The sequence below is a fragment of the Podarcis pityusensis genome (genome assembly GCF_964106645.2).
Source record: "Podarcis pityusensis genome assembly, chromosome: 11".
NCBI lineage: Eukaryota > Metazoa > Chordata > Lepidosauria > Squamata > Lacertidae > Podarcis > Podarcis pityusensis.
Genome location: NC_138036.1, coordinates 56,111,809 through 56,126,093, shown reverse-complemented (window position 1 = coordinate 56,126,093; position 14,285 = coordinate 56,111,809). Strand labels below are relative to the sequence as shown.

General features: G+C 39.8%; 1 protein-coding gene across 4 annotated transcripts in view; it reads left to right on the top strand.

Annotated features, from left to right (window-relative positions):
• Positions 1–14,285, top strand: part of DAPK1 (death associated protein kinase 1) — an 81,083-nt gene that overhangs the window by 15,574 nt on the left and 51,224 nt on the right. The window contains exon 2 of one of the 4 annotated variants that reach the window (XM_080972286.1): positions 9,108–9,160. The exons of the other annotated variants lie outside the window; for them this stretch is intronic. The gene's annotated coding sequence lies outside the window, so the exon portion shown is untranslated. The remainder of the gene's footprint in view (positions 1–9,107; positions 9,161–14,285) is intronic. 4 annotated transcript variants of the gene reach the window in all.

The following is a 14,285-nucleotide window of genomic DNA, read 5'->3' as shown; positions in this document are numbered from 1 at the left end:
CACCTAGCAGTTCGAAAGCACGTCAAAGTGCAAGTAGATAAATAGGTACCACTCTGGTGGGAAGGTAAACGGTGTTTCCTTGCGCTGCTCTGTTTTGCCAGAAGCGGCTTAGTCATGCTAGCCACATGACCCGGAAGCTGTACGTTGGCTCCCTCGACCAGTAAAGCAAGATGAGCACCGCAACTCCAGGGTCATCCGTGACTGGACCTAACGGTCAGGGATCCCTTTACCTTTACCTATGGAGTTCAAATAGTTGATTACTTGCCTGCTTAACAACATTCTCTCAGCTGTCTTCTCCAGCACCAATTTCCAAAGCATCGCCATCCCTTCACACACACATACACACATCTTTCTGTCCAAGACTAGTGCATACATTTTGCTGGGGAAATTATTTCTGTTGTGATGGCTGTAACATGATCTATTCAGTTGACCCATGTTTGTCCCCTACCACACCACCCTCAGCTCCAGCATAGCACGTCTGCTGTACTTTGGAACTGTATTCTCTTTTCTAGTATGATTTGTCCTGTTTTTACAGTCTGTTCTCTGAAGTACCTGTGTTCAACCAGAGGTAATTCAGCAGTGCACTGATTCCTGATGGTGTTAAACTAGTGTCCACTTTGGAATTGTACCTCAACTTCAAATTTTGCATTCATAGCATTGAGCGGTACATGGAGCCAATATAAAGTGCATGCCATTTACAATTCCATCCCTTTCCAGTTTGCAGAGGTCATTAATGATCTGCTCAGAGAACAATAACAATGATTTTTTTGCTTGAAAGAGAAAACTAATTCCATAAACAAATTATTGTACAGTAATGTGAATATAGTCGTATGAATTGGAGAATTCCTATGGGTGTCTTAGAGATGTCAGTAACAGCAGCATATCAGCAGGGTGGTCAACGTCCACATACCCCCATTTTCAAAGCACACAAAGATGCTGTATTTTCCTTGGGAATATATTGTGAATCGCTGTGTATCCTTCTAGCTACAGTTTTATCCCAAGAACAGATACATTTAGAACTTAGAAAATAGCTTCAGTGTTTTCAGTAGCCTTGAAGCAACTGAGTTTATGGCTAGAATAAAATTATTAGTAAGGTTGCTCTCTTTTAGTGTCTTTAACTGAGAAACAGGCATTAGGTATTAAATTTTACAATTCTCAAAGCTTGTTAGGAATATGGCTGCAAATTCTTTTTCTTACTTGTTGCTGCTGTTTCCATGCAAGGTAGCTAAATGATGCCTAATGCTGGAGTATTGTTTGTTTGTTTTTAAATATATTTTTATTAAAGATTTCCTGGTTTACAAAAGTATGTGCAATATCTCTTTTTTTCAAGTTACGTTTTCTACAGATCAGTTTCATTTGTTGTGAGACATTAGTGTTACATTAGGAAGAAAAGGGGAAAGAGGTAGAGAATAGTGAGTGAGTGTTGTTGTTGCTTTTAGTTGCATACTTTAAGAATACAATACAAGCCTGTGGCCCCTTCCTATTTGATAACTAGGTAGGTATAATGCAAGTGCTAATGCTATTCTAGGCTGCATCAACAGAAGTATGGTGTCCAGATTAAGGTAAAGGTAAAGGGACCCCTGACCATTAGGTCCAGTCGCGGACGACTCTGGGGTTGCGGCGCTCATCTCGCTTTATTGGCCAAGGAAGCCAGCGTACAGCTTCCGGGTCACATGGCCAGCATGACTAAGCCACTTCTGGCGAACCAGAGCAGCGCACGGAAACGCCGTTTACCTTCCCGCCGGAGCAGTAACTATTTATCTACTTGCACTTTGATGTGCTTTCGAACTGCTAGGTTGGCAGGAGCAGGGACTGAGCAATGGGAGCTCACCCCATCACAGGGATTTGAACTGAAGACCTTCTGATTGGAAAGCCCTAGGCTCTGTGGTTTAACCCACAGCGCCACCCAAGTCCCATTAAGAGAAGTAATACCACTCTATTCTGCCTTGATCAGACCACATCTGGAATACTGTGTCCAGTTATGGGCACCACAATTTTAGAAGGATGTTTACAAGTTGGAATGTGTGCAGAGGAGGGCAACTAAGACAATCAAGGGTCTAGAAACTAAGTCTTATGAGGAACGGTTGAAGGAGCTGGGTATGTTTAGTCTGGTAAAGAGGAGATCCAGAGGAGACATTATAGCCATCTTCAAATATCTAAACGACTGTCACATGGAAGATGGAGCAAGCTTGTTTTCTCCTGCTCCAGAGAGTAGGACATGAACCAATGGCTTCAAATTACAAGAAAGGAGATTCCGACTAAACATCAAGAAGAACTTTCTGACATTAAGAATTTTTCGATAGTGGAACGGACTCCCTCTGAAGGTTGTGGACTCTCCTTCATTGGAGGTTATTAAGGAGAGGTTGGATGGCCATCTGTCCTGGATAGTTTAGTTGAGATTCCTGCATTGCAGGGGGTTGGACTAGATGACCCTTTGGTCCCTTCCAAATATGATTCTATTATTCTAAGTATGTATTTTATTTTATTTTATTTCCAGTACCTGAAATAAAAGTAATTATTTGACCAAGTAGTTTTTCCACTTTGTGGGTTTAGATTTACTAAGTAAATAAATAACTGGAGATTCCTACCACCACCACAGCATATGAGCACAACACACCAAGAGGAGTGACTGAATCTCCATAGGATGTTTCCTACCACCAAATATCAAACTCTCATTTCTCATCCTGGTTTGTTTTTCCTAACTAGGGTTTAAGCAGGTGTTTCCCAAACTTGGGTTGGGTCTCCAGCTGTTTTCAGACTACAGTTCCCATCAATCCTGACCCACTGGTCTTATTAGCTAGGGATGGTGGGGGTTGTAGACCAAAAACAGCTGGAGACCCAAGTTTGGGAAACACTGGTTTAAACAGACAATAGTCCCTAATTTAAGACAGAACAGAGAGCTGTATAGGAAATAGAAGCTTCCAGTCTCCTGCTATGCTGAAGGTGAGGAAGAAGCACATGATCTCAGGTCTTTCTGTGTCTTGTTTGAAAAGCAGGAAACTATGGTTTTCTGACTTGAGCCTGGTTTAAGAGTCATTGAGCATCCTGATCCCAATATGCCAAACAATAGTTTGAAGGACCGAGAATGTGCCACAGGCTTTCGCACTCCTCCATTTCCAAGTCAGTCCTGGTTAATGCTAACCACAGTGTCTCCAATTAATGCATTATGGCAAACCAAGAGAAACGAAAGAAATTCAAACATTTTATATCAGTCTTCAAAACCATGGTTTGAAATAACAACAATTCTAGGCTAATCAGTCATTTCATTAAATAACCTTTAAGGAGGTTTGATAATATTTGGAACACCAATGCCAAGCATTCTACAAACATCAGGATCACTGACTATTCTAAAATTTCTGAAAAAAAGTAAAAGTGCTACTGTCTCCTTCCACTTCACAATAAATTGAGCTGTCATCCCATTTGGATCAGCAGTTTAAAGATGTGATTATATTGATGATGAGGGAAGAGAATTCCTTAAATTAATTCTTTTAAAGACTCCTGTATTTAATTTTCTGAGTGCTAAGGTGGAAGTTGGAAACCTCATCTCTCTAAAACTCTGCTATCCATATTTTTGTTTCAAGTTCAGGACAGCTGTATACTGCTTATATTTAGCGCACTGCTTTAGCAAAGCTCCAAATGCAGAATACAATAAAGCGGGATTATCAGTATTTGTGTGTTTAATCTTAAATTGAAATCTCAGGAAAAGAGAGAGACACAGATACGCTTATCTTCATTTCAAGCTTTCATCATCTCTCTCTCCCCCTCATTCTTAGTCAACTATGACTGCCTATTATTAGCTAGTAAATTTGCATGAAAGGAGTGATATTTTATACATAAGGTCACCAAGGGAGATACCCAACATCAGTCATACTTGGGAGGAAACCCACCGTAATCAAGGAAATTGATTTCCATTGGGTCTACAGTGGATATCGCCTCAGATGGTTTTTTTCCTATCGAGGTCCATTTCTGAGCTTAATCCATAAAATGCCATTCATTGCTGCATGCCACAAATGGAGAGAAGGGCTCCAAAAATCTGTCTGCAGGACAGACAGCTCCCAATGATTAACATAAGTAAGCAGCGCAGTATGCTTCTGTTTAATCTATTATAATGAGATTCCAGCATGCTTGGAAGCCACACCACCTGACATGGCAACTGTTATCCAGGGAATAGGCTATTTCTGGTGATGATTTGATGGTGAGGGAAGACACACTGGATGTGCTGGGCAAGACACCTTTTTCTCATCTTGCATTTCAAGAAAAAGGCTGGGATGCCTCTGAAATGGAACTGCAGCTTCTGCCTGCCTCTCCTCCCTTCTGCAGTTGAAGAGAACGGAATGGGGTTTCTTCTTCTGTCTGCCTCCACTGCTTGTCTTGGAACTAAGGGAGGCTGGTTTCCACTCCCTACTCTCTCCTCCTTGCCCGATACCTTGGAGAGGAAGGAAAACAATCTGCTATGGCCCTCTCAGTGCAGGTATCATGTATGGAGGAGTGAGGAAAGGCATCAGAGTCACCAGAAGTCCTCCATGCGAAGGTACCCTCTCTTGCCTAGCAGCAGCTTTGGGCTGCATGCGATTATGCATATGTAGGCTGCCTCTGGAAAAGATCCCTTGCATGGGATGTGATTGCACTGTGTAAAAACCTTTTTTAAGATTTTGAGCCATCTTAAATGCACTTGCGTAAAAGATGGAATTGATATAATTGACTTAATGGTAAAAATATTTTTTCTAAAAGAAAAATAGTTTCTAGTACTGTACTGCTATTAACTTCTTGAACCTTATTATGGTTTATAGTTCCTTTTTATTCTGCCTTCTTGCAGAGTAGTTGATGTGTCATTTACTTGTCGCCCCTCCATTTGTAACAGGATAATAATTGATGAGCTTACTTGTTCTTTTTTGTATCTGTTGTAGAACTTTTATAATTCCTTACGTTTAAATAAAAATTATTAATTTATGTGTGTATGAATTAAATCAGTTAATTTAATTAAATATATGTTGGTGACTTGCTTCAAAGTGAAAGTCCTGTTGCTTAAAGGAAATAATGTTGAGTTTATTTTCCATTTTATGCATTTAGTTGTCTTACCTGTCTCTCATTGTTGGTGTCAATACAACAGGGTAATTGCCATGACTTCAAGTTGGAAGTCTTAATCCCTAAATAATACTTGCCTTATTTTCTTTTATTTATGTTCCTTGTATGTCCAGACTCTTATGTTTGATATTGTTTAGGGACTTTTATGGGGGGGGGGGGTTGCTGCTGTTATTGATATTAATTGTTTATTTTCTTTTTTAAAAAAATATTATGATTTATATGGAAATTTCAATTTGGTTGTGTATTTTTTGATGTTTTATTTATTGTTCGTGATTCCGTTTGTAGCATTTAGAATTATGTATTTTTTACATGTTGTAAGCTGCCTTGAGCATGGTTTGAATTATGGAAATGCAGCATACAAATACAATTATGTATGTATGTATATTAAAATAAATATAGGATGATTCAGAAATTTTTCTCCTTCTTTTATGTAAGCAATACTTTTAGTAGACATTAATTTCCCTTCCATGATGGTTTATGCAGGTGTTGTTCTTAGGAATATTATTAACAGTAATGCATTGTAATTGTACACTGATAATTTGCTTTCTGGAAAAGCCACAGTCAAATTTGCTTTCAGTCAAACCTGCTTTACATTTTTAGTTTGGTGTACCTTATGATGAAAGCAAAAGTGAGTCTTGCTGTGCTTTTATCTATTGCTTTGTATAATAGAGGCAAACAACGTATAATGAGATTAGGAAATGACCTATTAGGCAAGTAACCTATTTCTGTACATGAAGTCTACATGTTCATGAAGTCTAAAAGTTGCCTTTTAGTTGACTAAAAGTCCCATTCCAGGTAGGCACTTGAGCCTAGGTTGAACAGTGAACTGGCACAATCACCTTTGCCTCCATCTTCAAGGACACAGTGCTGCTGTCTGTGGTGGTGTGAATAAACTCTGCCTACTCAAAGGTGTGCCTGCCTGCTTGCCCAGTCCTGTGGATCAATGATCTGCATGTAAGACTGTGCCTGCTCTTCAAAAGGGGAGCTCAGCGTGTGTGTTAAGTGTTGGGATAATGTCTTACCTTAACACCAAGCCATGTACTTAGAGCTTAGTATTAATCTGCTAAGTGCGCACCTGGTTACCAGATTGATATTTAGACTGTGTAGTGAATTTTGGATTAAACCTATGGTAATAACTAGGCCAAAGGTCTGAGTACTGCACCCATGAGGCAGTTGTTTTTTTGTTGGACAGAAAAACCTTTAAGCAGGAGTCTACAGTCCTTGTAGAAGATAAACACCTCTTTCAGATTTGATAAACGTAACTGGAACTGTGCCCAGTTCTTGGGCATTTTTCTTTCTTTCAGAGAGCTGCATTATGTGAATTGCTATGTACCTCCACACACCTTCACTCGTGTTTTTCTTGCCAGTGTCATTTTAGTTGGATGCTTAACCGATTTTTTAGTTTGTGTGGGTCTTCCCATTAAATAAATTTAATTGAAAGTGTTCTAGCTCAAATGTAAAATTTGTTGATTTTAAATTGCACAGTGGAACTGACATTTTAAAAATACCATATTTTTTGCTCTATAAGACTCACTTTTTCCCTCCTAAAAAGTAAGGGGAAATGTGTGTGCGTCTTATGGAGCGAATGAAGGCTGTGCAGCTATCCCAGAAGCCAGAACAGCAAGAGGGATTGCTGCTTTCACTGCGCAGCGATCCTTCTTGCTGTTCTGGCTTCTGGGATTCAGAATATTCTTTTTCTTGTTTTCCTCCTCCAAAAACTAGGTGTGTCTTGTGGTCTGGTGCGTCTTATAGAGCAAAAAATACGGTAGTTGAGCACAAATTAAGAAATGGTTTTAAACATTGCATGTCCCCTCTTCACGTGACTATGTTATGCTTGTGAGTATGGATGAAGCACAGCAAAATATATACACTTAAAAAGTGCTACACTGCCCCAAAGTGTAGGAAGTCAATTGAAATTCAACATGTAGCTTACAACAGAAGACCAATGTTTGGTTAGCTCCTAGGAGCTGCCTGGTCTTGAAGCATCCACAGATGATAATCTGGAAGAAACAAATATGCTGAAGTTCTTACGAGATACAGGAAACGGAAAGAGGATGTAAAAAAGAGAACAGAGAAACTTTAACAACAATTTCCAGAGGCATAGCTGTAATAGTTTCCTGCAGCAAAAACAACATTTTTGGCATGTTAAAGACATACACGCTTATTATTGAATAAATGTTTATGGACTACAATCCACTGCCAGTGTTCAAAACTCCCATTGTTCTAGGTGCATTTTGCGACAGGGAATTTCATTAGCGCAAGCAGTTTCTGAGCTCTGGGTGTAGTACTGCACCTAAGATTTCATATTAAAAACTGCAGAGTGGAAGGAAAGGAGGACCTTTTCCTGCCTCCCCATTTCCAGCTACTCTGAAGACTGGAGAAGAGACCCTCTTAAGAATATTAGGGGGGAGGGCAAGGGAAGGACTAGACCATGTGAAAAATTAACATTTTATTTTAGCTGCAGTTCATTCATTTTCAGCTTTGTATTGTTATATTAAAAAAGTGTGCTTAGACATTCCATTGTTGCGCCCATAACCTCGGTTTAAGGTGCCATTTAGCTCCTTGCTTTCATATCTCAGTTTCTAACACTGGCCACTGCATCAGATGTATGAAGTGTTAACCAGAGCTACAGGCGTATATACAGACACAGTTGTGGATCAGTAGGAATTGTGAACAGGGAGGTCAAGGAGGAAATGAAATACAGAAGATACAGACGGTGAAAATTACACCAATTGTGGCCATTCACAGGACAACAGTAGTTTCACTGCAGTTTGTAATGTATTAGACTTATTGCCAAAGCCACAGATAGATGGTCGTGTGGCTGGGCATAGTTAAATTATCTGTGCAATTTATGCATATTTATTGAGAAATAAGTACCTGTCCTTTTCCTCAAGTCAGGAAGGCTGAGATGAGAATTTTGCCTCTAGTCATTTTAGGTAGAATCCACAGACTCATAAATGGAGAAGGCATTTTTGTTGGTATTTTCCTTCACAACCCCACATCCCTTTCAAAGTATTTTTACCAAGCTCTTGTAATTTCCTTCTCACATTCAACTTATACCTTTTTTCCCCAAATGGCAAATTTCTTTCATTGCTCTTCCCTGTTCATTTTACATTCACTTCTTCCTCCGATGATATCTTTCCTTCAATACCCTTCCTTTATATTCCCAGTTTATTTATACTGTATTATCTTCAATACCTTCTCCAGCCCTTAGAGGAGGAACATATTTCTTCCATCCTCTTCCCCTCTCCCCCACGAACCCCTCTGTTTCCTGGCCGTCTTCATTCTGCATGCCAAGGAGTTGCCTGGTGCTGGCATTGGTCCAACGAAAAGGCTTGAGGACAAAAAGCAGGCGAGGCTATGCCAGGCCCTGCCAGGCTCTGGCACAAGGCTCACTGGTAGATCCCAGCCTACTATATTCGAGGAACTAATTCCATACACTGACCGTAAAATGCTGGCTTTCTAATTTCTGTTTCTGACATCAGAACTGAGTTTACTTGTGGTCATGGATTCATGGTGCTGAGTTGAATGTTTCTTTGATCAACTTTGGAAATTTGATCTGCCTTGAATCTCTCTGTGTGTGCGTTTGTGTGTTAAAAGTTACAAACAGTAGGACTTGCATCAGTTGCTCTTTTTCATACACTGTCTACCAGGACTAGTGTCTCTTCAGGAAGGTGTGTGAGAAAAAGTAAACAAACGAGTGTGCTCCATTTATTTATCTAGCTATGGCAATGTTTGTGTTAGCACTCCTTCTTGGCTTAAGATTAAGGTGACTTTCAATAAAAGCATCAATACAAAAAGCAAAAGCTGTCAAACAAAACAAAGTTCCTACAGTTTAACAAGCCCAGTTTAACATTCACTGACTGAATGTGAGTGATTTTAGTCAGCAAAATGCTTAATCATAGTTGCAAAGTCCCTCACAGGCCCAGTGGTGGTGAAAAGGTGTACAGATTCCTTACTAGATTAATTCTCACTCACACAAACTCTTTCTTTCTTTCTTTCTCTTTCTCATGGGCAACAAGTTGCAGTAAAGCTTGTAGGAGTAAACCCTCCTTCCCCCACTGGAAAAAAGCAGGTAGTGAAATTATTGTTATTATCAGATGTTACATATTTACAGTGTGTTCTAGGTTATCAAACTAGGCAACCAGTTTGTTCTGATTAGGGAATGTTCCACAATCTGTCATTCACAATATGTACCTGTCGTGCTCGCTTCGGCAGCACATATACTAAAATTGGAACGATACAGAGAATATGTACCTGTCTGATATTTAATATAAAATGTATTGGCCAGATTATCACTAAGAATTACTGCAATATAAACAGATTAAATAGCACCAGTTAGTGTTTTACATGTGCAATTTGAAGCGCTTGTTTGTTTGTTTGTTTGTTTGTTCATTATTACTTGCACTTAAACTCAGCTTTCTATCACTTTCACAAGGTGGATACAACTAACATAACATTAGTTCGTAAGTGGTGTTTTTGTTTTTTTAGGACAATGCTTTTAATGTTTTCATATTGGCTTTTTAGTGTGTTATAATTCATAGCCTTGGGCGTCAGGCAGCATTAAAATTCCAGCAAATTAATCTAGAGATTTATGACACATCCCTTAATACCTTTACTACACCTTCCTTACATCCTGCTCAACATGAATATTATGCAAGGATTCTTGTATTTGATTATTTTGTGCACACTCATTCCTGCAGTATCTAGAACAGCCTTTCCCAACTTTGTTCCATGTGCGGCACATAACTTCTTGAGTTCTTCACTTCGTGTCTCTGTAGTAGCCCATTGAGATTGAGAAGCGTGGCTCTAACTTCGATTTGTGAATTCATATGTCAGCAGCAGAAACTGGTTTTCAAACCAGCTTCAGACTGTGGTTGATGTCCTGATTTGTCTGTTCCTTACAAAGCATGATTTGTGTGTTGAAATAGGTTCAAACATAACTGAGCTTATGGATACATCGCCTGAAAGCGATGTAATATTGACAATCGCTTAACCATGCTGATCCCATGGTTAAGGGAATGAGTGAGGGAATTCGTGCACACCCTCCCTTCTTCCATATTAATCCTCCTTCTCTTGTAAGTGTTAGCCAGGCTTCACACCAATGCAGACTGAAGGCTACATCAGACTTCCTCAACCTGGTGCCTTCCAGATGTTTTGGGCTACAACTTCCATCATCCTTGGCCAATGGCCGTACTAGCTGATGAGGGTTGTTGTCCAAAACATCTGGAGGATGTGAGGTTGGGGAAGACAGTCTGTACACCACCTTAGTACTAACCAGAGCTTTAAATGAAGATTTAAGCTGTTTTTGATTTTGTTTTTCAAATTCTGGTTAGCGCTAATGCTGTTGGTGCCAATTTAGATGTAACACTACATCATGTTTAATGTTTGGAAAGGAGAGATGAGTTGATGCTAGAACAGAGAAGTTAGACAGAAGGGAAGGTAGCTCACAAGCCAAGCCCACCCCATAAAGCATGTTTAGGAAATTGGAGGTTGTGCATCTGCACTGGTTCATGAAGAGGATGAAGCAGTGGTACAACTAGGGGGAGAGCCTTTACTATGGTGCTATCCCATATGTTAAATCATCTTCAGCATTCCCTCCAAACTAAGCCAAAATCATTTATACTTTTTCAGCACCTCCGTCAGAGCATATTTGTGTACAGAGGCGTCTGCTGGTTTTTTTAATCCAGCATGTCACTTAATTTGTTCATTTTCAATTTCAGCTGCATTTATTTTGTAATATCTTATCATTGTGTTGGGCTTTTTTGTACTCCCTTCAGACAGATGTGGGAGGCAGTGTAAACTGGTTTAAAAATATTTGTTCATTTTGTAAATATTACTATACTAGAGAGTGTTTTTAATAAGGGAAAATCTTGTATATATCTCCCTGGGGGGGCAGTGATACATTCTATGAATATATCGTGAATTGACTTCTTAGCATTTTCCTTTTTCAACTTCCCTAAGTTCCAGCTGCCTCTGTTAATTTTTGCCTTTCACACAGTTGACAAAAAGAAAAGAAAAGACAGTATTATCTGTTTTTTAAAAAGCTGTGGCTTTAAATTGAAGGGTTTGAAAGAGGTCCCTTACCATCTTTATTGCTAAAGTTCTATTCACAGAACAATAGCTTTTCCATTGTCGCTTAACAGACTAATCTCTATTTGGTCAAGACTGATCTGTGTGCATTTGCCTGTCTTCATCGTTCCCCTCCTTCTAAGAAATGAGACATAATAATTTTCCAGAGACATAAAGCCAAAAATTAAGTTTAAAAAATATGCCCCATATTGCACCTCACCCAGCCTGCTGTCAGTAGAGTCACTGCCCCTTACTGGGAAGGGTGAGGAGACAGGAAGGTCAGCACTGTGTTCACACACCAGCAGAATCAGTCCGGCGTCCCTGTTGCCTACACCATGCAGACCTCCTGTCCATCTCAACCCTTTCAGTAAGGACACTAATTTTGCTGCAAGAAAGGTTGTGTTGTGGATCCACCTCAGTGGGCAAGCAACTTCTGAGTATCGTCCGGACCATGAAACAAAGAACTAAATGCAATCAGATCCATTTAACTGATGGGACTTCAGCTTCCTTTAAGACATATAGGCTTAATTTTTCCCCCCAGTGAAATTTCTTCTAATAAACTGGTATTGTAAAGTCTTACGGAATTTCTAAATTAATTACAGTGCAGGGGTGGAAATGGTAAATACAACTTACTATAATTTCATCTAGTAGTAATAGCTTTATAAACATTCCAATGTCTGATTCTTTTTGTCTTTTTTTATAAAGAGAAGGAAGTTGGGCTGCCATGGGAGTTATTGTTGCCCATGTTGTGCTAATTAGTAATCCTTTATGTGTGCACCCTATCCGTGCTGGAGAGCAACAAGAGGGCTGGGACACAGAGCCCATTTACGTAAATTTGTGAATTCCCTCTTCACCTTATCTTTCCTCCCCAAGCTTTGTTTTAAGCAGCGGCTTATGATTTCCTGGATTAAACGCTAAAACACAATTTTATCTGTCAGATGATATGCTAACTGGTCAGAAAGATGGTTGAAAAAATCATTACGCCTACAACACTTGCATAGGCTGATGCCAAGCACCTTGAACAGAGGAGATTTAGAGTAGCAATTATCCACCAATTCAAAGAGAATTGCAGGATCACAAACAAATCACTGTTATTAAAAGACAGCACTTATTCTTGCAAAGTGCTTTCATTGTGATTCTCACTGTCTTCAACTGATATTCTCCCTTGAGGGAAATTATATACGCTAGTTAATATTATTTAAGTAGAGTGCTAGGCAGCATTATTATTATTATTATTATTATTATTAAAATTATCTCTTCAATTCTAATAAAACCTATGACACTTGGCACTATACTTTTGAAACCTGCAGAGTGTTTCCTGTATTTGCAGCACGGGCAGCTGTGACGAAGCATAGTAATGAAATGAGAGCACACTAATGTTGTAGTTAATTTTTAGCAAAATGGCTTTCAGGATTTCTTCCCACACTTCAGCTCACAAACACCCATGGAAAGCTCTCTTATTTCAGTTTATACCTGCCTCTGTAGTAATAAAAATCCCACAAGTCCTTAATTGTATGAATCATTAATATATATTGTTGATATTCCTTCATTACAAAGCAAATGGAAATGGAAAATAGGCATATGCGGTAAACAATGTCAAATTTTCCATAATATTTAGAAATATCTCCTGCTAAGTCAGGTTCAAGGTTTTTGTATTAACTCACAAAACCCGGAACAACTTAGGTCTAAGGAACCTTAGGGACCACCTGAACCTTATTTTGCAGCTCAGTCACTGAGATCATCTGCAGAACGTTTGCCCCCCGGGTTGCTGTTGCTTATGAACAAAGGAAGATCTTAGCCACCTTTGAAATATGTATCAACATGTAACTGAATCGCTGTACTGGTTACACTAAATTCAAATGAAATACACCCTTCAAATGAAATAACAGTCTTCTTTACATTGGAGTTTTGGTTATCATGGGATGCTTCCACACTGGGCATTTAATGTGGAATTACCATGCTTCATTCATTTACACTGCATTTGCAAGAGTTTGGTTCTAGGGGTCTGCCTCGTACCTACGGGACCACCTTTCCTAGTATGTCCCACGGAGGAAATTACGGTCCTCAAATAAAAACATCTTGGAGATCCCGGGCCACAGGGAGGTTAGGCTGGCCTTGACCAGAGCCAGGGCTTTTTTGGCCGTGGCCCCGATCTGGTGGAATGCTCTGTCACAAGAGACTAGGGCCCTGCGGGACTTGACATCTTTCTGCAGGGCCTGCAAGATGGAGCTGTTCCGCCAGGCCTTTGGCCAAGGCACAGTCTGACCCCCTCTCTCCTTCTGTAATCCTCAAAGAACTCTAACCCTGTGATTGCCATTAGTTTGATTCTGAATTGATTTTAGAATTAATTTACTCTGTGATTTTATATACGGTGGTACCTCGGGTTACATATGCTTCAGGTTACATACGCTTCAGGTTACAGACTCTGCTAACCCAGAAATAGTACCTCAGGTTAAGAACTTTGCTTCAGGATGAGAACAGAAATCGTGCAGCGGCAGCGGGAGGCCCCATTAGCTAAAGTGGTGCTTCAGGTTAAGAACAGTTTCAGGTTAAGAACAGACCTCCAGAACGAATTAAATACTTAACCTGAGGTACCACTGTACATTGTGCTATTTTTACTTGTTGTTAGCCGCTCTGAGCCCGGCTTAGGCCAGGGAGGGAGGGATACAACTAAATTATTATTATTATTATTATTATTATTATTATTATTATTATTTGTTGTTGTTGTTGTTGTTCATCTGAAGTTGTATTTACCTAATTTTAAGACCTGCTAAGGAACAAGTAATTATGTCCTTATATGTAAAGCCACAGAATTCAAAGAAGGTATACTTTCTTTTTCCCATGACTGTAAATAAATGGGGCACGGAGGGCAGTGGGTTCCCCCAGTTCTCCATTTATTTATTTCCCCCACCTCACTCATGTAAGGTTGCAGGTGTCAATCGCCTAAGTAAAGTGAGAGCAAGTTTCAGGCTTACTGTGCTTGTTATGGGGCATTGGGGCATCCAGTGGTCAGCATCCTGTATTTTCCCCAGAAGATTGGGTGCACTATCCACAGGTATAGATGCCCTTAAGGGTGGTATTCAGTGCAAGGATTTCCACTTGCACAAAGGGACTCCCTCCCCCCTTTC